Source organism: Symphalangus syndactylus, chromosome 12, assembly GCF_028878055.3.
Source record: "Symphalangus syndactylus isolate Jambi chromosome 12, NHGRI_mSymSyn1-v2.1_pri, whole genome shotgun sequence".
Taxonomy (NCBI): Eukaryota; Metazoa; Chordata; class Mammalia; order Primates; family Hylobatidae; genus Symphalangus; species Symphalangus syndactylus.
In genome coordinates this window covers 36,561,702-36,587,890 of record NC_072441.2, presented here as the reverse complement: position 1 = coordinate 36,587,890, position 26,189 = coordinate 36,561,702, and the positions used below count along the sequence as shown (strand labels likewise).

General features: G+C 33.8%; 1 long non-coding RNA gene across 1 annotated transcript in view; it reads right to left on the bottom strand.

The window, feature by feature from the left end:
• Window positions 1-570: 570 nt before the first annotated feature.
• The window catches only part of LOC134733687 (uncharacterized), a 37,944-nt gene continuing 12,325 nt past the window's right edge, over window positions 571-26,189 (bottom strand). The window contains exon 3 of the long non-coding RNA XR_010117320.1: window positions 571-622. This is a non-coding gene — a long non-coding RNA (uncharacterized lncRNA). The remainder of the gene's footprint in view (window positions 623-26,189) is intronic.

Here is a 26,189-nt window from a genome sequence, read left to right as displayed (position 1 = left end):
TTCAAATTCTAGAAATTAGCCAAAGACTTGAAAAAGATCTGAGAAATGTTTATTCAAGAAAAACTGCTAATTCTTAGTAAGAACAATAGAATTTGTAACATTTTAACTTTACATATTCCCTTCTTCCTCTTCCTACTTCTATAGAACTCTTGAAAACTAGCAGGCTTGTAATCATAGTATCCGTGAAAACCAGAAGCTGTTCAATTATCAGAGCGAATAAACCAGGTTTGGACCTCAAAAAAAAGGTTCATCGATAGAGAATTGTCACTATTTGACTTGTCCAGCAGGCCCCTGGAAAAGCCCCATTCATAGCAGTTTGTCATTATTTGATCTGTCTGGGAACTACCTCTATAGGAAAAGACCTATCTCCAGAGTCTTTGTGGGAAATATTAAGCAAAAATTGTTTAACATTGTAGCTGCCTAAGGCTGCAGTTTTCAGTTTAGATAAATAAGAGCTTGACTAAAAGTTTTAAAAGATCTGGGGAACAAGATGTCCGTAGGGGCTTTGCAAAGTTCTGATACCTGCCTGGAGTTCCAGAAGTCTATGCAGAGATGCAGGTCTGGATGTTTGCTCAGGAAAGGAGAGAGTCTCCATCTCTCACCACTGGCTGATTTTGAGGCCCTTCCCAAGCAAAAAATAAAGAATAAAGAGGTTGTAAAACCCTTGAGCACTGATGACAGGGCTCAACAAACAGAATTCCTCAACAAAAGGTGAAAGACTATTGGTTCAAGGCAACTAAGAAAATCTGACCAATAATTACTTGATTGCTAAGATGACTGAGTAGAGACTTCAGTGAATGCACACTACAGGGAACCCAAACTATACAGAGTTAGTCCAAGAATGTCAATAACTAAAAAATAGCAGCAATAACAACAACAAAACAGCCACAGCATCAAACCCTGGTTGGCGGGGAAGGTTATAATTTCTAGAGTTATCACATTATAATATCTCAAATATTTAAAATGTATAGTTCTAAGCAAAAAATACAAAACTTACTAAGAAATAAGAATGTATGGCCCATACAATGGGAAAAAAAGAAATACATATATACTATCTCGGAATAGGTTTATATGTTCAACTTACTACAAAAAGACTTCACATAAGCTATCATAAATGTGACCAAAGAACTAAAATAAACTGTGTCTAAAGAATTAAAAGAAATTATGTCAGTGATGTCTCACCAAATAGTAAAACAATAAAGGGACAGAAATTATAAAAGAAGAAACAAATAAAAGTCCTGGAGTTAAAAAGTATAATAAATAATTTTTTTAAAAAAATTCATTGATGTTCAACTTTATAAATTTGAATTTTTTAAAAATTATTCTACATTTCTAAGAAGCTCAATAAACTCCAAATAGGATAAACTCAAGGACATCCACACCTTGGTACATGATAGTCAAACTGTCAGTGCCAAAGATGGAAAAGCTTGAAAGCAGAAAGCAAAAAAAAAAGATACATTACATAAAAATGATATTCAATAAGATTAATAGCTGACTTCTCATCAGAAAATATAAAGGTCATAAGTCAAGAAAATGGCATATTCAATATTCTAAACATTAAAAAAAAAAAAAGCTTGCAACCAAGAATTCTACATCCAGCAAAAACTCTTTAAAATAAGAAAAATACAGGTAATTTGTCCTAACTAGAACTGTTTAAAGAGAAATTCTAAAAGCAACTTTTTAGGCTAAATTATAACTCAAATCCACACATAAAAATAAGGAACATCATAAAGTTAACTACATTGGTAATGTGAAAAAGAGTATAACTACATTTTTGTTTGTAATTATTTTCTTCTCCTAATTTAAAATGCAAGTATAATACAAGTAGTAGTTATAAAACTGTGTTGATGGTCTCCTAATGTATAAAGATGCAATTTATATGGCAATAATAGCAGAAAGGAAGGAGACAGGATCGGAGTTTCTGTATACTCTTGAAAATACATTAGTATTAGTAGTTTACTTTAAGATGCTAACTTAATCCCCAGGCAACCACGAAGACAATAAATAAAATTATATAATGAAAAAACAATAAAGTAATTTAAATGGCATATTAGAAAACATCTACTGAACACAAAATAAAGAAGTAATGGAGAAATAGATAAAGATATATCAAATGTTGAAAGCAAAGAGCAAAATAATAGATGTGAATCTAAACTTATCAGCAACTATATTAAATTTAAACGTATTAAACACTACAATTAAAACAACATTGGCAGAATGAACAAAACACATGATCCATTACTGTCTACAATAAACATACTTTAGATTGAAAAAATTAAAAAATTGAAAATAAAAAATTCAAAAATATATACCATGCAAACACTAACCAAAGAGAGCTGGAATGGCTAAACAAATAAAAAACAAAATAGACGAAAATATTTAATAATCACAAAGAGGGACATTTATAATAATAAAAGGATTAATTTATCATATACATCTCAATAGAGCCCCAAAATATTTGAAGCAAATAACTGACTAGATAGAAAAGAATGAATAATACAACTTAGACAGAAAATCAACAAAGATATTATACACAAGGTCACCTAACAGACATCTACAGAATAATCCACCCAGCAAAAACAGAATACACATTCTTCTAAGTGCACGTTAAATATTTTCCAGGAATGAGCATACATTTGACCATAAAACAAGCCTCAATAAATTTAAAAGAACTGAAGTCATGTAGAGTATATTCATTGAACACCATGGAATTAAACTAGAAATCACTAATAGAAGGAAATCTGGGAAATTTACAAGGGGGGTGAAAATTAAACAATACCCTCCTACATCAGAAAGTGGGTTTGTAGTTACTTGGGGCCTAGGGATTGGGAAGATGGGGAATGACTGCCAATAGGTATAGAGTTTCTTTTTTGGGGTGGTAAATGTTCTAAAGTTAGATTTCACAATGATTGCACAACTCTGGATATATTCTTAATAAACCCATTAAATTAATTTTATGTTAGATGAATTATCTCAATAAAGCGGTTAAACACACAAACACACACACACACACATACACACACACACAGACGGTGTAGTTGCTCTGAACAAGTGGTCCCTATGTGAGCTGAGTTCTTTCTCCTATTAGCAAAGAGTAAAAATATACCCAATAATCAACACTCCATAAATATGAATAGGAAATTTAGTGAAATACAAATAAAGGGCTAATGGAAGGGCATTATGGGGTAATTCTATGAGAATGCAATATTTTCCTTAAGGGAGTAGTATTTCATAGGATTTTGTAAGATCGATAAATTTTGACAGGCAGATAAGGAAGGCAAAACCATTCCAAGGGGTGAGGAACTTAGAATTTTAAGATTTTGGAGACTGCTAAACACAGGAATTATTTGTAGAAAAGTAAGTAGCCCAATTTGACAGATATGTTAAATGTAATAAAGGTACTAATTACAGAGTTAAATACTGAAAAATGGGTTGAAAAGCATAAGATGGAAAGACTAGTCTGATAGAAAAAGGAATAAACTTTTAAGTTCAGTAAATTTACAAGAATGCTCTACAGATAAAGCAAGAGCTACAGGCACCCATTTTATTTTAATCTGTATATCCTTTTGAATAAGAAGATTTTAAAAAGGAGATAATATGAAGAAATTTGAAGTCTCTTTAATATCATAAATTATCTTCACTTGAACTTTTGAGAGAGTATGATTTATCTACTACTGATCTGCAGAAGAGATTGGGTAAAAGACCATGAAACAAAAGTGATTGCCCAGTTTTGGGAGACAAAGATGACCCTTTAATTACTTAGAACTATGTAGCAAAGAGAAAGTCACTTATGTGGCAGGCATATTTGTGGTACAAAGTATAGTTCTGGCCTCTGTTGTAGCAGGGTTTGAGTTGAGAACAGGGTTCTGAGTTTGTCCCAAAATTTGAACATGCCCACAGCCAAGTCATTTAAGCTTGTAGCATTCATCATTACCCACCTTAAATTTTATTTTAATATCCACTTCTCTAAATTTTTAGAGGCTTGACAGCTTAACACAATTCCGGTTTTTAATATAATTGAAAATAATCGCACAGATTTGCAATTGCCCTTGGTAAGACCACCATTTCCAGTCACCCTACACCAAAGATGTCACCACACAAACTTCATGAGAATAATTCCAAGGAGGCTATTATCAGAAATCATTATCCAGCTCTTCTAAAGACTCAGGTCTCCAAAATTTTATTTTAATACTATAAATGTGAAACTCAAAAGCAACCACATAAAAACCTGGAGAAAGATAAGGAAATTACTGTCACCATTTCTAGTGAACACTGCTTCTAAGTCCTAGCCCTTGAAATGATAAATGAAGAGAAAGAAAAAAATAGTGATAATTAGAAAAGAAGACAAAAATCCTTTTTCAGTTGATATGATTTTTTACCAAGAAAATATAAGAGAACAGACAACTTAGTAAATGTAATAAGTGAGTCTGGCAAGTTTTGCAAAACAAATCAAAAAGATTCCTGTACTGTTTAAAAATATATAGGTAATGTGAGAGAAAAAATAACATTGACAATAGCAATGAAACTTAAATGGCATTCAAAAATAATTCTAAAAATACATTTCTCCTTTATAAAATAAAACACTATAGAGAGACATAAAAGAAAATCTAAATGTGTAAAGAGATATGCCAAGTTAGTGGATGGAAGAACAAAATATTCTAATTATATCAAATTTGTTGATGCTAGACCATAAATTCAATGCAATCACAATCAAAATTTCTATAGCTATTTTGTGATATTTTATGTCAATCCTAAAATTCATACCAAAGGAAAAAATGAACAATAGCAAGAAAGATTTTCAATAATAATTATAATAATAATAATGATAAAGTGAAGGGAGTTACTTAAAAGTAGCTAAGAAATTTAAGGTCTAGTGATTAAAACAGTATGTTATTTCTTCTGGGATAGAGGACTAGAGAAGTAGAACTTGAAAAAGAACCTAGAATCATACACATATAAAATCTTGAGCACATAAAAATCTTGAGCAAAATAAGGAAATTACTGTCAACCCAGTTTCAGATCAGTAGAACTTTAAAAAGAACCTAGAATCACACACATATGAAATTTGGGTATATGATGGAGGGAACAGAGGAGAAAGCACTGGTGATTAAATAAATGCTCTGGAGCGATTGATTTTCTGTACTACATACCATACAAGAAAAATAAATTTATTTGTAAATGCAAAAGGCAAAATTTTTGACTTTTAGAATAACTTAGGAGAGTGTTTTAAAAACTGGTAATGGAGAAGGATTTTGCAACAGGACTCAGAAACCACAAGCCAGAAAGGGAGAATATATTTGACTACATTCACAAGCTATAAAGGAAAAGATTGATATATATGCATACAAGAGGAAATGTTGTATTTATTAATGCACCAGAAACAAAGGTATAGCCTGGGAGAAAATATTTGCAAGTTATATAAACAACCAAGGGATAATATCCAGAATATATAAAGTAATTCTCCAAGTCAAAATCAAAAGACGAATCCAATCAAGAAATGATCAAAGGATGAAAGGAAGGGCATTTCACAGATACGGTCAACTTCTCCTGTAATTAGAATAATGCAAACTTAGAAAAGACAATATTATATTCACCAGCTTGGAAAATAACAAAGATAAGATGGTGTGGATGTTAAGAAACACAAACTTACATAGCCAGAAAACAAACATATAAATGGACAGAGACGTATTAGTGAGGAATTTGACAATCTACTGGAGAACCAAGGTGTATACTTCAACCCAATAACCCCACTCCTAGAAAAACTTTACTGTTGTATTTCTACAGTCAAGAACATTTTTTGTAACACTGTATACAAAGGTCAAAATTGTAATGAATTATCTCACAACAGGAAAATGAATATGTAAACTGTGGTAAATGCATGTAATTGAATATCAGAAAGCTATTAAAATGAACAAATTAGAGCTACACATATCCAAATGGATGTTTCACAAATCAAATGTTGAATAATAAAAATCAATTTGTGAAATAACACATTTATGTAATTATGATACAATTTATCTTAACTTGAGCACATGCAAATCAATAATATACCTTATGATGGCTACACAAATGTATGGTAAGAGTCCAAACATACACATGGGAATGGTGTACAACAAATTCAGGATGATGAGAATGTTGGAGGAAGGAAGAAAGGGAAATGGATTGTAGAGAGACACATAATAGATTCCAAATATATCTGTAATGTTTTATCTCCTATAAAGATCTGGAGAGGCTGGGCGCAGTGGCTAATGCCTGTAATCCCAGCACTCTGCGGGGCTGAGGCCGAGGCGGGTGGATCAACTGAGGTCAGGAGTTCCAGATCAGCCTGGCCAACATGGTGAAACCCTGTCTCTACTAAAAATACAAAAATTAGCCGGGTGTGATGGCACAGGCCTGTGATCCCAGCTACTCAGGAGGTTAAGGCAGGAGAATCACCTGAACCCAGGAGGCAGAAGTTGCAGTGAGCCGAGATCGCACGACTGCACTCTAACCTGTGCGACAAGAGTGAGATTCTGCCTCAAAAAAAGAAAAAAGAAAAAAATCTGAAGAAAATATGATAAACATTACAATTTTATAAAGCTTGGTGTTGGCATCCCAGCATTTATTAAATTATTCTTTAAACTTTTTGATATTTTGACATTTTTCTATAATGAAAGTAGAAATCAGGTGAACTTAGAGACTTTGTGGTGAAGAGTAAAAGCAGAAATATGGATATAAAAGGAATTTTAAAGTACCAGGAAAGGAAGTTACAAGGTTTATACCACCCCCCTAAAGAAGCTTAAAGTGATGAAAAATTTAAAAATCTTTGTACTGTCCTTCTTTGACCTCTAGTTCTAATAACAAATGACTCAGTTTGATTATATGCCTTTTTCAAACAAGATCCCAACTCTACCATCTTTATTAGATTCTAGTGTTCCCAATCTGGCTTTCTAATCATTAAATGTACCATCCTGAAACAACTGAAATATGATAATAATATGTCCCTTTTATAGTTTACTAGGGTTCATTACATGTTTTAAAATTTTTCAATGTAGATACAAATGTGTAATACATATGAGGTGAATTTTTAAAAGCCAAAGATTCTGTTTTGAAAAACATTGACCCAGACAATTGGTGGGGAGAGGAAATTTCAGTCTCTCTAAATGAAGACATGCTAAACAAATTGGCTCAGTCGAAAAGCATCACTATAAGCGATAAGAAAAATGGGCTCTGGCACATTGAGCTGGATGAAGAGAGCCCATATTTATGCACCTGCCATGAGTCATTTGTGTGAAACTGCTCTGTGAATGCCATTTGAGATCAACTTTAACTCTGAAGTTTTCCAAATTAAAAAAAAAAAATACCTGAAACCTTCTATGATTTAGGAAGGACAACTATTGATTTTGATTATCCTTTTTTTTTTTTTTTTTTTCCGAGATGGAGTCTCGCTCTGTCGCCCAGGCTGGAGTGCAGTGGCGCGATCTCGGCTCACCGCAAGCTCCACCTCCCGGGTTCACGCCATTCTCCTGCCCCAGCCCCCCGAGCAGCCGGGGCCACAGGTTCCCACCACCCCGCCCAGCTAATTTTTTGTATTTTTAGTAGAGACGGGATTTCACCTTGGTCTCGATCTCCTGACCTCGTGATCCGCCCTCCTCGGCCCCCCAAAGTGCTGGGATTACAGGCATGAGCCACCGCGCCTGGCCGATTTTGATTATGTAAGCACAGTGAATATAATGTTGCTTAAAGTGACTTATTACTTGAGAAGTCAATGAATGGAGTGAATGAGGCAGAAGCCAAATATAATAAGAAGTAAATTAAGTTCAAAGAATACAATAAAATTGTAGGAAATAGTTGTGCTGTGTTGTTCTCCAAAGGATTACATTCAAGAGAAAAAGAACAGACAGTCCCAATAATGCCAAAACCAGAAAGCTAAAAAGACAAGGAGCATATGCCAGGTACAATTAGCTGCCTCTCAGAGTTCATACAATACAGTGTTTAACCCCAAAGCCCTTTTGAGCTCCGTACTCAAATAGGACATTGGGTGAATCCAGATTCATACACAATAAACACACTAAGATACATAAACACAGGCTTATCAAACTTAACTGCTTGTTTTGATGTAAAAGAATGGATAAAACTACGAAGAAAAGATGATTTGCTGCATATTCTCAAAAACATAGTGTTTTAGTCGTGCAGTAAGAGTACTGGAGTGGAGGAACAACAGAGAGAAATCGGAAATTTTTCTAAGTCTTTTCTTAGATTTATGCTTTGTCACTTACTATGAAATAAACATAAAGCAATATTATTGTGTACTGGTATTATAAAGCTTAGATTATAAGTGCATAGAAGGCTTCGAATAAATTCTCAATACAAAGTTAACATTACTTATTCATTTAGCAAACACTTCTATAGCACTTACAATGTGTCAGATTCTGATGTAAATGTTTTAAAAATATTAGCTTGCTTAATTCTCATTACAATCCTATTAGGTGGGTATTACAATCCTTACTTTAGGAAGGAAACTGAGCAAAATAAGGCTAAATAACTTATTCAAATTCACACAGCTAAATAGGCAGTCTGATTCAAGTCCATGATCTTAACCGCTACTATAATATATATATATTATACATATATATTATATATCTATTATAATATATAATATATAATACTATATATAAAATACCATATATAATACTATATATTATACTATAATATATAATATATATTATATGTAGCTATATATCAATATATGTATATATATATATATAGAGAGAGAGAGAGATATTGCTAATAGGAAATCCACTACTTATATTCAAATCTGGCAAGGAAGTGTTATAAGAAAGGGTTTTAGAGAAAACTGAAATGAAGAATGAAATGAGAAATGAGTAGAGATGTAACAGAAGAAAAACAAAAGACGGTCACCCTGGAGAAAAAAGAAATGATTGTCTTTCCTTTTGAATATCTGCAAGAGTTTTACTTGTGGTCTAGAATAAGTAAAGCAGGGAAACAAGATATGCAACTGTCATCCCTAAAATATTTGAATATGAGTCTTAAAAATGTATGCCATGCCTAGAAAGGAGGGGAAAAGAGGGAAAAGCTTAGCTAATCTTCAGTCACGATGAACAATATCAAACACTCATGATAACAGAAATTTAGCGATGTGGGTAGAGTGCTTCATTAACTCCCATTCTCAACCACGGAATTAATATTGTTAAAATCATTGTATTTAGTAACTCATTAATATAACTCTGGTCTAGAAATGCTTGAAAAGCCTGGCATATAGAGTAAAGAACACTAAGTATTCTAGAAATCACATACTCTAAAACCAAACTACTTATTCAAGGCCTTTCATAGCAGCAATAGGAAATACAAATGCCACATAAATTCGTTTTAATCATAAACGTAATGAATTGCTTTCTTTCAGGTGCTGCAGGGCTACTGAGGAAGTTAAATGTGGTTCTTGCCTAAAAAGAATGTACAGTGTATGTTGGGATTCATGCATGAATAAACTAGGGAACAATTCAAGAGCAAATAAGATGTAGTTGGGCATATATCACATCTGTAAAGACCTAAGGAAATTGGATGAATCTAGAACGCGTGGGATCATGTCTTAAGGAAATAGTTTGGGCATTGGAGGAAGTATTAGGTTTGCATTGGAAAGGATGGGAGGGAAGACTTTTCTAGGCAGAAACACAGAGTGGATATGCAAAAGCAATGATTTAGAGTGCTGGTTCTGGAATTTGACTTTCTGGATTCTATTGCTACATACATGAACTTGAGCAAGTAAGTAAATCTCTGTTTCTCATCTTTTAAGTGGAGTTTCACTCTGTCGCCCAGGCTGGAGTCAGTGGCATGATCTCGGCTCACTGCAAGCTCCACCTCCCGGGTTTCGCCCTTCTGCCTCAGCCTCCCTAGTAACTGGGATTACAGGCACCCGCCACCACGCCCGGATAATTTTTTGTATTTTTAGTAGAGACGGGGTTTCACCGTGTTAGCCAGGATGGTCTCAATCCCCTGACCTCGTGATCCACCCGCCTCGGCCTTCCAAAGTGCTGGGATTACAGGCGTGAGCCACCACGCCCGGCGTATTTCAAAAGATTTTAATGAGAATTTTAAAAAATGAATTTAGTTTTGAAATCCAATAGTGATTGGCAAGAAGGGTACTAATAAATGTTAGCTGTTGTTATTATTTGCAGAGAAATAAAGTTAAATAAAAAATTATAAGATGGATTTACAAGTTATTACCACTTGATTCATGTCAGTAATTTCAGTGGTAGGAAACTGTATGTAGCTAGAAGAAATACAGTGATTTTAGCAAAAGTTTCAGTTAAAGAAAATCAAACTGGCAACTGAAAACCTATTTATGGTCTTTCCTTCTTCTCCACTTCAGTTTTTTTTCCCCTTTGCATGAGATATGAGTCTCAGCTCAGAGGTATAGAGGAAGGAAGGAAGGGGGAGGAAAGATAGTAAGTCTACATAGCTAGTAAACTTGAACAGCACTGAAATGGAATATCCAAACAACTGTCAAAAGTATAAGAAGCCCTTTTTACTAACCAGATGCTACCAGGCCTGAACTAACACAGAAGAGCATACCCAGCACGAGGAGCTGCTTTGCTTTGACAGGTCTGATTTATGAAACAGATGATTTGTTATTTATTGATCAGAGACTGATTCTACTCACTGAGTTAAGAAGAAGCTTGATAAAAGGCAATCATGCATCTCATTTGGTTATGAGCAAAAATAGTGTCTATTGGCTTGCTGTGTCAACTGACTTTGATGCTATAACATCCAGATGTTCAACATGTGCAAACTGCAGAAATAAAACAAAACAAAACAAAATGGGCCTTTTCTGCCACAAAAGAGAGCAAAACATTCAAAATATGTCCCATGGGAAAAAAAAAAACTTATCAGAACCATATAACATAGTCTGAAATGTAATTTTAGTAGAAAATAAGAAAAGTTCACTGTATTCGTGTTTTTATCCTTTTATTTATTTAAAAATTATGTGTTGAGGGCACTCTGATGCCTTGTGTGAAGCACTGTATTGACATTTAAAATGTTCTATATGCAAATGCCACCTACGTTAGCAGAATGCCAGGAAATTACTATTTCAAATAAAGTTTCACAAACATGCTCGAAGCAAGTCTGCTACTTTTTCATTTTCCACAATATCAAGGTTCCTATTAAGATAATTATTTTTCACTCTTGGTATCATAACACAGTTGCCATTTGTTCTTTCTTATTCAGGAAATTCCTTCAGCTTTGTTGTCCTCCCCAATCAGTACAGCGGAAAGCTGCATATAACTGGGTTTTGAGATAAGACACATGACTACTTAGTTTGGGAGCATGGAAGTGTTCATATTTTAGTTCTGTGCTTTTTAAGTGTGATGCTAAAGTTTGCACATCAACTGTGCTACACGGTGATGTCATATTTTTCTAGTTGCTATTAATATTTGAAAACACTAACCTCTATTTGGTCACTTGAGGATTTATAAACTTTTTTCCCCTTCCCTAAGTATGCTCTAAAAACAGGAAAAAATAATTAGCATATCATCTGAAGTTAGATATTAAATTGTTTCTTTTTCAACAATTTCTCTGGGAATGACCTCATCCAAGATGGGGTAGTGAATATATTTAATTTAGTCTCTTGTAATTCATTTAGATTTGTATTTGAAACAGATTTTCTTTTTCTTCTCACAGTTGTCTTAGAAATAGACAGCATTAAATTATAACCCTTGGCCTTTCAGTTTTAACAAAACTAGTTAAACAAACACCCCATCATGGATAATAGTCATTATCACTATGAGAGCACTAAGTTATAAAGTTCATAGCAAGAACCTTGTGCAGTTATAATGAGCCACCATACTTGCAGTACTATCACAGAGAGGGTTGCCTTCTAAAGCAAACGTTTCTGGAAACCAGAAATCCACCAGCTTGTTTGTCTTGATTGTAAAATACAGTGGAGTGTGGTGCTAAGTATATGGACTATGGAACTGGACAAATGAAGTTGATTCTCAGTTCTGCCTCCTAAAGTAGCACAGATTGACCTCTCTGAATCTTTTCCCTCTATGTGTCAAGTTGGGATTGCGATTCTTACCCTTAAAGTTTGTAGGCCTGATGTTAGGTTTAGACCATGTAATCTAACAAGATAATCTTATAAGATGACTAGCAATTTACTGCCCTCTGGTAAGTACTTAGAAAAAAAAACCCTGATTTTTCTTACTGGTTTTTATAAGGTGGTGAAGATTAAGTGGATAATTGGATGCTCCAAAGAAAAGTCAAAGCAATGAGACTATTTTTAGTATCATATTAAACAGTATGAGCTTTTCTAGAGGAGAATACTGCCCTTCACTAGATCACAATTTGATTGGATACAAACTCACCCAAATTTAAGAATTTGATGGTTGCATTTGGAAGGATAACATATATCCAATTTATCTCCAAACTTTGTGAGGTTCTGTACAATACTATTTGTTATTTTTGTAGTTTGAAGGAAAATAACGTGATGGTTAATACTGAACACAAAGTTCACTTTGTTGAGAGTTTTCTTTCTTTTTCTTTTTCTTTTTCTTTTTGGGGGGCGGACAGAGTCTTCCTCTGTCACCCAGGCTGGAGTGCAGTGGCACGATCTCGGCTCACTGCAACCTCCACCTCCTGGGTTAAAGCGATTCTCCTGCCTCAGCCTCCAAGTAGCTGGGATTATGCGCCCGCGCCACCATGCCCAGGTAATTTTTGTATGTTTTCATAGAGGCGGGGTTTCACCATGTTGGCCAGGCTCGTCTCTTAACTCCTGGCCTCAAGTGATCCGCCCACCTCAGCTTCCTAAATTGCTGGGATTACAGGTGTAATCTGAAGATTTTTCTTTAGTAGTCCACACTCATTTATTCATTTGTTCATTCAAAACAATTTATTGAGCACCTACCTTGTGTCAAAGGAAAACAACAACATGACTTTTGAACATTGTGAGATAGAGTTTAAACTGGATAACACACCTAAACTTCTTAACTTGAGTACATTCATCTGAATATCACTATAGCCTGAGCACCAGGAAAAAATTGCCACCCATTATGGGCTGGCAGTCTGTTGCTTGCTTTTCACGTTCTCTCATAGAATCTTCAAAACAACCCTGTAAGATCTGTGTTACTGTCTATATTTTTCAGATAAGAAGATGAATTTCAGGAAGTTTTAAGTTTTACATGTCCAAGATCACAGAGTTAACTAATGGCAAAGCTGGGTTTGAATTCAGGTAATGAATCTGTTTTTACCAGGCCTGAGAATAGCAGGGTGTCTGGTACTCTGAGAGGGTAGGGCAGGAGGTGTAAGTAATGTTTTTAGATGTAGTGCCTAGTATCTCAGGGAATTTAATAGTGAAATAAATTGGAGAAAAATGTTTAAACTAGTCAGAAATGCTAATCCAGTGAAATACATCTCTCTGTGCTTCATACTTTCAATTATACTTTTCTCGTAATTATGGAAATCATTCCTGAACATGTGGCCTTTTGTGGAGTACCTCCGTTTATTTATCAAATGTTCACTGACCATCTCCTATCTGTACCATCAATAATATAACATTCAAGTTTTGACTATCATAAATGAGAAGAAAGATATTTGGTGTATAAAATGTGAATTTTTTTCTGTGTTGTGGATTTTTTTTTATTTAATCTGGGAGACCAGCATATGAATGACAGTGAGTCACTGGTTAGAAAACATGTGGCATTGTTATAACTAACTTCTAGTGGAAAATGTGTTCTCTAGAGAGTACAGTATTTTCAAGTTTGGAATTGTTGAAGTTATTCGGAACCATCCATTGCAGATGTCAAGGACAGCTATATACGCTATGACGCTTTTATAGATCCTATGGAAGATGCGAAAGCATTGTGAGGTATAGCCCCGGCCATCAGTAAACTTATCATCTAGATAAAATAGCATTTTGATGTAATATGGACAATACGCTATTTTCACAGTTTTTTTTTTTTAACTTTTCGTCTTGCTAAACATAGTTTCTCTTATCTCTTATCTGTTTCTTTAAGTATAATTTTTATCGTACTTTTATCTTTAAGTATAATTTTTTATCACATGACTGTCTCTTAAACTAGACTTTTCTGTCTTTGAGGGTAAGAGTCATACCTTGTCTCACCCATCTTCACATCCTCAATTTCAGCACAGTGTCTAGCATCCTATGAATCTTTAGTTTATGGTTCTTAAATGGAAAAACATATCTTCCTTTACTGATCAGCTTAAAATCTTATTAAAAATAGAGTCCATGACTAAAATCTATTGTATTTCATTCTAAATTCCAAGTGCTGGGATAATTTACTATAGATATTAAGTGTTTAACAAGTGTATTCCATCAATCATAGTTGTTAAGAAGGCTCATTAAGATGAGTAGAGCATTAAGAACACACAATTCCCATTCTTGCTTCCCTGTGTGACCTTGAATTAATCATCTGAGATTAGTCTCTGCATTCCAGTTTACTTTCCTCTCAAGAGTTAAGGATTGCAAAACTGAGAACCATTCCAATTATTATTAATATTTAAACTTTTTATAACTAAAAATGCTTTTAACCCTAACCTGTATGCTTCTGGCATCTCAAAGGCCCAGAATTTTTGCCTACGGAAAAAATGTACCAAAAAAGACAAGCTTAGTTTTAAATCCAATCTTGAACAATAGAAAGCAAATGAGTATGAAGGAGTCAAAAAGCCCAGAAAGTTCCATTTTCCATGCCACAACGTCCCACTCCCAAAGAAAATGTCACAAAAGGAAGCATCACATTTATATTCCAGAGAATAACATTACCATACAAAAAGTGATCCATTTTTTAAAGTATTTGTGAATTTGATCAAAGGTAAAATTTGAAAATAGCTTTTCACTAAGGAAAAGGACAGATTCTGCCTCCAGTCAAAATATTCATTTTTTTTAAAGAACAAATTAGCAGATACTGAAGGAATAAATAGCTTTTTTGTGTGGCATAAATTGGCATCTCTAGTAACTATTCTGCATTATGAGTGGTGGAAAAACTTTCAAATTCTCAGACTCTTATTAAATGTTACCTTAAATGAGAATCAAACTAATCTAAAACATACATTAGATGTCAATTAAACCAAAACAATGTCATCACAAATTTAAAACATGGCCAGAAAAGCGTATGGCTTAGAAAGCACAATAACCCGTCACGGGGGGAAATCTGTACATAAAGCAGATCACCAAATCTAAAGGAATAATACAAACTACAGAGACAGCTCTCTGACAGGTTTCTCCCATTTTAATGAAACAAGTTTCAGTGGAAAACTTAAAAGATTAAAAACTCACAACGAAATAACTCCCATCCATTTTTCTTAGGGCTGTCTCCATCACTGGAAATGAAGTAGAGATTTGGCAGTTCTCCCATAATAGGACCAGCGGAGACAGTCAAGTGAAATAGGACACTAAAGACCTTTCATTTTCTAGATTAGTTGTCTAACTTGATCAAATAAACCATATATTGGCTAAATTTCCAGTTCATATTATACTGGGTAGACATATACAAATATCAAATCTATTTGGCTGCAGAGTAATAATCCATTTCCAGAAACAATACATTCAGCTTCAGCAACCCTGTGGTAATAAGTTTCACCTCATCATATTGGATTTATGCTATTTTTCATGGTTTTGGAAAATCTATGAAGGATTAAAACAGTTCTTTTATACTGAAAATTATACTTTTTATTATACTCAAATTATTGATGTGTTCATTATCAAACAGTACAAACAGTACACTAAAACATCTCTACGATATACATATAGAGACTTATTTTGCTATATGAAATTGTCAGTGGTTAAAAAAAGACAATGACATCTTTATTACTTATTTACTCAGGTGAAATGTGAATTTTTCGAATCTGACAACATTAAAAATATAATTTTAAAATTTGTATTTGCAATGAGTTAATTCTGCTTGTTTAGCAAATTTTGCTACTAAAATAATGATTAAAATACTTTAAAAACTTCACTTTTAAAAACGTAACTGACACTGAATTATTGTTTTAAAAACATTTCAAAGATCACATTTTATATTTGTATTAGTAAATATTAAATTACATATAGTCTAAAGGAGTCAGTTATTTTATCTATAAGGCAAAGGAGAAAACGCAGAAAAAAAAGTCAATTTGTCAACTATTGATGCTAGATAGAGTCACATGTGTACAACTGATCACGGACAGTAGCAGGCATTTTGGTGTCTTGGTAGCAGTGAACTGAATCCCAATTTGTTAATTCCACTCCAGAACATTATTTTTTCCCGATTGTTTTCTTTCATTCGTTATATGATCTTTATTTTATCTGAAAGTGGCCATTAGAGATCTATCTCTGTTAATAATTTGGGTAGATGTGAGCTCTATTAATGAGCAGAAGACCCCAAACAGACTGTTTGTGACTTTTTGACAGTAGTTGACTAATTGGATGGCAGCTAACTCATTTAATTGAATTAGGAAGGGTTAGAAAATATATTTAGCAACATGGAACACTAAAAAGAAGAGGTGGTTGAATATGAACGATGTTTCAGCTATGTCATAGCGTCATCTGCTCCCTTAAATAAAACTAACTTAGTCTTAAATCATTTATAGCATCCTCATTATGTACAATAGATTACGACTGTTAAGAGCAGGCCATGGAAAATGTTGTAGCTTCCAACTTAGATCCATTTTGTGAGGGTAGGAAATATTGATGCCACCATACAGTGGGTGTGCATGTGAGAAATGCCAAACATGTGTACAACATCCCCAGAGTGTTGATGAATCTTTCCTAAAATATTCAGGAAAATAAAGCAAATTATGCAGTACAAAATGAGGCAGGCTGAGAGGTTCTGTGTAATTTTTATATGCAGACCATTTCTCACTCATTAAGGCATAGAGTGTGAGTGAGTAAAGGTATTGTAGAGATAAACATGTCTCTCATAATTTATTTAAAAAGATAGCAAATTATTTAAGAACATTGGTATTTAAACTCACTATTGATAAGTTTTTTTGTGGTCCATATTGTAATTTACGTTAACCAATTTGCACATGGCAATTCCTTGACAACTCAAGAAAATAAAAATATTCTAGAAAAACACTACCCATACTTCAAAAACAGAGTAGAATTTGAAGGAATTGTGATGTCACTGAGACCACTTAGGGAAGACAATTCCTTTGCCTAAGGGATTGATGGAGTTGACAGTCATGGCTATTATAAAAAAGAGGTGGGAGATAAGAGTAATTAAGTGATTTGGGAGTTAAAATGGAGAAATATTTCAAGAAATAGGAAGGAAGAGAAAGTCAACACACCAAATCATACAAGAAGTTCCACTGGAATGAAAATTGATAGGAATAGATTAGATTTATTATCTGGATGGTTTTAAAGATGCCTACTTTAATCAATATCAGTACTCTCTTGACATTCATACTTAATTCCAGCAGTTTCTCCAATCCATTAACTTTTTTCTTCCTCATCCTTCCAATCAGAATTAAGCCCTTGTCTTTGGCACTCATTTCCTTTACAGTTGCTACACTATTTCTGAAAGTCTGCTTTGACTTAAACAAAATTCTATTTTGTACATGTCTGTCTCTTCCAGTAAATAGCTCAGAGCACAAACTATGCCTTTGCCTATCTACTATGCTATATCTGACACATGGTAGAGCTAAAAAAAAAAGTTGTCTAGATCAATTTCAATTTCTTCACATTCTTCTTCAAATTTACATGCATTCAGTTTTTCCAACGGATGAGAGTGGCTGGCAATGAATGGAAATATAGAGAAAACCTGTCGAGTGCACAGTCATGGCGACGGGATAGTGCAGGAAGCGAGTCTCACCTCGAGTACATAAATAGCTCACTCTGCCTCTGTAGTGGTTACAGAAAGGCAACATAGACAGATCAGAAATAGTCAGGCAGTAATGATTTTTATGGATTCGGGATAGTCAATTTGTGCTTGGAGGTTATGCTCGTGACGGTTTTATCTACTCAGGATTGCACATCTGAAAAAAACAGGGACTTAAAATTTAGGCATTAGGAAACAGGCGGGATACATTTTCGGCATAAGAAAGATCAGTTTATCAAGTGGAATGAGCTGCTTCATGAGGAGTGAGTTTCCCACTATTTCGTTTTCAACAGGAAAAAAGATGACATTTCTAAGGGTTATTACAGGGAGTATTTCTTAATCAAGAAAACAGGTATCCTTTAAACTCCTTCTTACACTTGAAATACTACTAGGGTATACTATTTTGAAGTTGACAATAGTATTTATATTTAGAAAATTTTAGGACAAAGTTTCAGAAATTAACAGATATAGAGATTTGAGGATTTTTTTTTATTAATTTACCAATTTTTTACTCATTCATTTAACAAACATGCTATTAGCACCTATACTGTGTGAGGCGTTATTTTGAATACAAACATACAACATAGACAAAGTTTCTGTCCTTCAAGAGCTCGTGGTTAAAATAGAAAATGTTATGTTACATTTTATTGATAGTTTTTATAAGAAGTAATGCTTTGGCTTTCGATAAAGTATAATTGGGCCTTGTGCCAGACCCTTAAGGGCCATACCACTGTCTGTCCAAGTATTTACTGGCCAGTTGGAAAACACACACACACACACACACACACACACACACACACACACGAAACAAAGATGCAAAGGGCAAACCTAGCTAAGAAATTACAAAATGATTATTACATTTGAAAAGGACCACAAAAATAATACGAATCAATGAAATTGTCCTTCATTATTATCTGTTTAAAAATCCTACCAAGAATGATGTGAGGTATGCAGTCACTGAGATTAACTGGCTTTTCTGAGGTCATATTCCTAACAAATTTTGGAGACAGAACTATAACTCTGAGGGTTTTTTTTTTTTTTTTTTGAGACATAATCCCCTTTATCAACTTTAAATGGGTATATGTATGTGCATGCCTATATATGTATTTTGCTTCTCATGGCTAAATCCACAGATTATAAAAACCATGAGGGTTAAAAAAAAACAACCAAAGTTACTCATCTCTGTATTTAATTTTATTTTTAGAAAATAATCAGATAATTATGTATCATTGTGGTTTAGGAACTGAAAGTAGGAAGGTGATTTGCTTTGAATAGAATCAGATACCTTAAAAGACCTTTTAGATTTTTAAAGTGCATTGTTTCTCAGGACCCTTTAAGGTCACATTGATCTTTTCAGGGACAAAACTATTTTTTACAATAATAGTAGGATGTTATTTGCTCTTTAACTTTCATTTCTTTGTAAGTGAGCTGTGGACTTTTCCAGAGACCGCATACATGTAATAGTGCAATTGGCAGACTGCAGAAATAGGTATGATAATCCAGCTTTGTTCTATTACACTAGATATTAAAGTGATTTGCAAAAATGTGAAGAACTGCCATTCTTCTCCCTAATTTTTTAAAAACTTTAGATACATTTTCAAAAATGTTTATATTTACTATTATTTTGTTTAAATAAATAGGTAATATAGTTTAAATTTTTTCCATTTTATTTTATAATATGGTAAATATCAATAGATATAACATAAAAAAAAACAAAATTTGGGGGTTGTCGTCTATAATATTTAAGACTGACTTAAGTGGTTCTGATATTTAAAAAACAAAAAGTTTGAATACAATATTTTGCCTTAACTGATGAATTCTGAGATTATACCTCAAGCAGTTTTTTTCTTCCAATGAATGGACGCCTCCCTATCCTTTCTCAGGCACAGTAATTGGTATCTTCTCATATTGAATCAAAATTTGTTCCCTATAGTATTCATCCCCAGATTCAGGCCCCTTCACTTAAGTGAGGGAAGAGTTTACTGGATGAATTAATCAATAACAATTAATTGAATATTTCTTTTACGGGCAGGCATGTTATATTGTTGGTTGCTGCTAAACTATTGCCTCTCTTTCCTTCACTCCATTGACACTTTTATATAACTGGAGTTTTGAAATTATGTATAGAATTCTACACTTTATTGCCTCAAATCACTTGGTTGGATAAAGTCTTTTATTCTAGGATGAAGCTATTATATATCTAAATTTATAATAACTACGGTTGGAATGTTTCTTAAATTTTCTTTCAATGTCACTAAAAAAAACTTATAACACGATTTTTATCTGGAAATAAATTTAAAGTAGTTTGACAGTCTTGATGGGGGGTTCGATTGTGACTGGCCAAAGGCCAAGCAGTTGTCAAATGGATATTGGCAGTAGATAAAAAAATTAAATCTCTTGCAATTTCTGTTCCTGTCTCTGAATATAAATATTATTCTTCTTTTCTCAGCTTAAATGCACAAATTTTAAGAACAAAGTACTGTTTTGTAGGGAGGAAATAATGAGTCATCGAATCATTACAACAATTCTTTAGGAACAAATACAACTATCTTGCAACTTAAATTTCAGTCTTATTAATTATTCATGGATTATTAACTAATTTTTTCTGTGCCAACTAAAAAATGTTTTTTTTAAAAAGGCAGGAGTTTTCTTAAACTACACTGTTTTATTTTTCTGATGTTAGATGTCTGTACATGTTATTGTGAGCTTAAAAAATATTTGACTTTCAAGACTAAGTATTAGAAAAAGGACGTATAACATGACATTACTTTCCTATTTCAGTGTGAGTTCCCTGGCAATTCAAAGTGGAAACCCACAGGGTAACCACAGGAGGTAACACCTTCCTGGATCAATATTTGTGCATCAGATGTTATAAGAATGTTTTGTAAGGTTCATAAATAAAAAGCTTTCTTTTTTCCCCCGACTCAGAAAATGAAATTAAAAGGAATTTGGCTGTCAAGGGACTTGCCTTTTCTGGAGCAAATAACTAACTAAAAGAAGGCTTTACATTAGTCAATTAAAGACAAATGTTCACTGAAAGGAATGCCAGAAATATTCCTTATTTGAGGGGAGTTTTTTTTTTCCCAGTCAATTGGCGGTTTCATAAAAGCCGTCATATCAAATAAAATCATATCCACCAAACTTTACTAAGTGTCAAGTTTGATTCAATTTCATTCAGGAAACATTTATTAAATACCTACTTTTTATGTACCAGGATTATGCTGGCATCTGGGTTTGAAACCATCAATAAAACACAAGCCTGGCCCTCTAGGATCTTACAGTCTGATAAGGGAAACAGACAACTGCAAAAATGTGTTTAGAGTTTAATAATTTGTAGATTTCCCAGAGGCAACAATGACTGAACTATGTGTTGCAGAATGAGGAGGGGCAAGTGTGGTAAAGCGAGGAGGGAAGAGGATTTTAGAGAGAAGAAATCACCCAAGAAAAATATATTGTTGACTGGCATGAGGCCTTTGGAAGATTGTGAGATTCTAAAGCTGGTAAAGACGGGAGAAGAGACTGAGAAAGTAATACAGGATCACTTTTAGATAGCCTGGGATGGCACTGATGGCCAGCCAAGTTCAGTAAGGACCCTTATGAGCTACAGAAGAGTTTTTTGCAGGGAGTGATATGATTAAGTTAAATGTCATTAATAGTAAACATGAAGCTTGTCCCATCCTACTCATCTGGTCCTTAGATCAGATGTCAGGTGTGCCACATCACATAACTTGAGAGAAGAGAGAGTGTTCTACAATAATGAGGAATTGACAGTGGAACTGGGCTTATTCATGTGTTTGCAGCTTGTTCTACGAAAGCAGTGTTTTTTTAAAGTGGGTTGCTAGAATATATTACTTTAAATAATGATAATCCCACCTCGTGAGATAAAATTGACCTTAAAAACATATTGTACTAAAAAAAAAAGATTTTCTAGTTGTCTTATGGCAAAGTACTTAAAAAGAGCTATTGAAGGCTGACTGCGGTGGCTGATGCCTATGATCCCAGCACCTTGGGAGGCCGAGGCGGGTGGATCACCTGAGGTCAGGAGTTTGAGACCAGCCTGGCCAACATGGTGAAACCCCGTCTTTACTAAAAATACAAAAATTAGCTGGGCATGGTGTCGGGTGCCTGTAATTTCAGCTACTTGAGAGGCTGAGGCAGGAGAATCACTTGAACCCAGGAGGTGGATGTTGCAGTGAACCAAGATCACGTCACTGCACTCCAGCCTGGCAACAGAATGAGCCTCTGTCTCCAAAAGACAAAAAAAAAAAAAAAAAAAAAAAGACAAGCTAAGGAAATGTATTCATTAAACAGATAGAGTACAGAGAATTACTATCCATGAGTCATTAAGAAAAAGACAAACAACCCTATAAATAATTGGGCAAAGAATGAATAAGCATTTCACAGAAGAAGAAACACTGTAGATTCTTAATCATATGGAAAAAAGTTTTCCACCTGGTTAGTAATCAGAATTTACAACTGTATCTATATATTTTTTACACATACAAATTTCCTACTCATTGGAAAAATTAAAAGTTGAACAATTCTGACATTGGCTTGAATATGGGTTAACAGGAATTCTCATCTATCCTTGCGATGTGTATAACTACTCTACTTGGAAACAATTTGTCATCAACTATTAAAGTAGGATATTTATATATTCTCTTGTCAGCAAATACACTGTTATGTGCTATTGCATCATGACTCTGTGAAGTTTATTCCGAGTGTAAAGGTAATTCAATATCAGGAAATCAATTAATATAAATTATCATTTAATAGAGCAAAAGGAAAAGATATCATCTCCAAAGATGCCAAAAACACATTTAATAACATTTATCATAGTTAACTTTACAGTAGAAAAATCTGGCAAATACCACCTTATACAAGTGATTAAGATTATCAGTAATAAAACTTACCAACATCATGCACACCCTAATACAATGCGTCAAGAATGGCATAGGACTACTGTGGCTCTGTGGTATTTTTCATTCAAATCCCAAACCTTAATCTAATCATGAGAAAACATCACAAAAAGCCAGATTGAGAAACATTCTCAATTGAACAGTTGACGTGTTCTCTTTGTAAGTGTCAAGGTTATGAAAGACAAGGAAAGATAGAATAGTGTTCTTTATTCTATATTCTCTATTTCTGTGAAAGTTTAGCATTTTCCACAATAGAAAGTTTTTAAATAGTGTCATTTAATGTTTTTACTTTTTAAAAAACTTCAAATTGATGACTTTTATAAGTAGTTGTCAAGAGCATTTTCACATATTATTAAAAAATAATAGATACTCACTTCAAGGTAAACATGATACTTTAACAATGAGTATGAAACTTGTACTATGGAAAGTGCATTAAGAAAGTTTGGAAATATTTTCTTTATTATATGATTTGTAAATAAAAATGTTCATACATGAATGCTTTAAAAAATTGAAAGCAGAATTTTTAAGCTCCTTTTAGAAAATATTCCAAAAGAATAGTTTTACTAAGTATAACCGAAGCCTTTGCAGGAAGAACTGTTTTATATCAAACAAGACAGACGTTTACAATGAAACTTAAAAAATAATATCTAGAATAATTTTTGAGAAGAAATGGAGGATAATTTACTAAACATGTCTTTCTCCCACTTGTATCTATAGAGTTTTAGAAGGATCCTTTCCAGCTATGACAGCCATTTTGAAACAAACTGGATTAGGTCGTTGTTTCAGAAAGATTTAAACCAGAATTTTTTAAAATAAGCATATTCATCTATGCTACTAACAATAAAACACAATTTTAAAAAAAGCCAAAATACTATGGGCATGTTATTTTTTAAGTTTAGGAATCCTTTTGAAATTTCTCATCTTGTGTGTGATTTACAAGATACATAATCTATTAGCACCATAGTGCCTACATATAGTTTTTAAACATGGATTTCTGGTTTTGCACATATGGTGGACAAAATAACATGAAAAGATTTTTTCTATAGGAAGTCTGGAAAAGCCAGATGTTATGAGACAAATATCCAGTTACATGTATAGCTCTATTCCCCTGGAAACTAAAAAACACTTCAAGTTAAAAAAAAAAAGTGAGGCAAGTTCTTAAAAGCAGAGAAGATAGCAGGTGGGCAGGTGCTAGACCAACTATTTGTAAGTTTGGAGCAGGTGATTGAATGCCTGTGTAGGGACAGGAATCTAGGCCACCACCTATGAAATTAAGACTTTGTGGAGAATGAACTGAAAAAAATATGACCAGCATTCCAGAAAGATAATAAGGGAACTTGTCTGTCTTAAAACCCGTGTATTAGAAGAAAATAGAAATTCGTCCCTGAGAATTTCTAACCACAGACCACCCAATACAAAAGGTCTATGATCTGACATTGTCTGGACTTTTTACTACCTAGTAATCATGGAATCTCCCAAGACAAGAAAGCAGCATAAAAAGTTTGTCTCAGGCCTGCTATATGTTTGGAACTCTGGTAGAAGCAAAGGCCAGGCTTTGGAGAGACATGTTGTCCACTTAAGTTTTACAAGATTTTATAGAAAATGTCTCACTGGAGATGTACATAAAAATCAAAATGATATATCTCATGAAAAAATATTCAGTCATGACAGAAAGTCAGCAGATATAAACAGAAGGATTAGATTGTCCAAGAACGTCAGATAATAAAACAATTGAAGAAAGTATGTAAGAAATTATCAAAAACATTAAAGAAACATAAAAATAACAGAAGAAAATAAGTGAAAATCTCAAGACAGTGAAAATAGAAGATATGTGAAAGAATAGAATAGAACTTCTAGAAATTAAAAATGTATTGGAATATAACTTATATGTAAAATTGTACATATATGGAAATCAATGCTGAAACATTTTTACTGCAGGGCTGTGTAATCAAAATGTTTAGAGTTCTCTGATTTATAAGATAAGGCAAGTGATATAAAGGAGTGGAGTAGGCTGGTTGCAAGTTAAAATTAATGAGAAGTAGTGCATGGCTTGTGTATTGAGGCAGTGTTTACACAGTTCTACCAATTTTGCATGAGGTATGTGTACAACGTGTTACTAACAAATATTCTGATTTCTCAAGAGGAATTGTAAAGTCCAATTTTGTATGTAAAATCGAACAATTTTTAAATATTTAGAATTATTTTGAGTCCCTTTTAAATACTACGTAGACCTAAAGAAACAGCAATGGCTAACATATTGCACTTCGTATTTGACAGGTTGGTCAAGGAGAAAGGACTTACAAAAAAATGAAAAAGAATGGTTAGGAGTTCAAGAACAACAGAAGCTAAGAGAACAGAGTTTTTCAGGTAGGAGTGAGTGGCAAACAGTGTTCAGTATAGTAAGAGGAGAATAGGATAAAAAGTGAATTGATTCAGTTCAATTTTAAATGTGTGCTTCAGTGATTTTTAGAAAAAGTTTTAGTGGAGTGTTGATAACTAAAACCATATGTCAGTAAATTTAGGAGTGATTATTAATCATGAAAATAGAATTGGCATATTTCATCTACTTTGGTCCCAGAAAAGGGGGTTCTGACTCCAGGCCAGAAGAGGATTATTTGTTAATAATGTATTTATTTTTCTTTATGAAGGAAGAGACTTTAGCATGCTTATAGTACAAGGGCACAGATCCAGTGGGGAGAGAGAGAGAAAGGAGGTAATTTATGAGATAGATCAGATCCACAGCATTGGCCTTGAGCAGAGGAAGAGCCCCTTGTCTTCTAAGACTGGTGATACGGTTTGGCTGTGCCCCCACCCAAATCTCAACTGGAATTATATCTCCCAGAATTCCCACGTGTTGTGGGAGGGACCCAGGGGAAGGTAATTGAATCATGGGAGAAGGTCTTCCCTGTGCTATTCTCGTAACAGTGAATAAGTCTTATGAGATATGATGGGTTTATCAGGGGTTTCCACTTTTGCTTCCTCATCATTCTCTCTTGCTGCTGCCATGTAAGAAGTACCTTTCACCCTCCACCATGTTTATGAGATCTCCCTAGCCATGCGGAACTGTAGGTCAAATTAAATCTCCTTTTCTTCCCAGTTCAGGTATGTTTTTATCAGCAATGTAAAAACAGACTAATACAACTGGGTTTAGGAGATAGGAGAAATATTTGGGGCAATTCCATTTGGACCCTGAGTTCCCTAATTTCTTGAGGAAATAGTAGGCAAAATCAACAGCCGATGAAGAGGTTAGGGATCAGTTTTGAAGAGAGTAGTGAAGATGAGAAATATTTCCTTCAGTGAATGCAAGTTCTAAAAGCCAAAGAAAATATTGGAGGAAATGTTTACAGATGCAGATACACATCTGTTGTAAAAGCTAAGATAATTAAAACAAACAATTGAGAGGTCTAAAAAAAAACAGTGGAGAGTAGTATAACATAAAAAAGATGATGTAAATTACTCA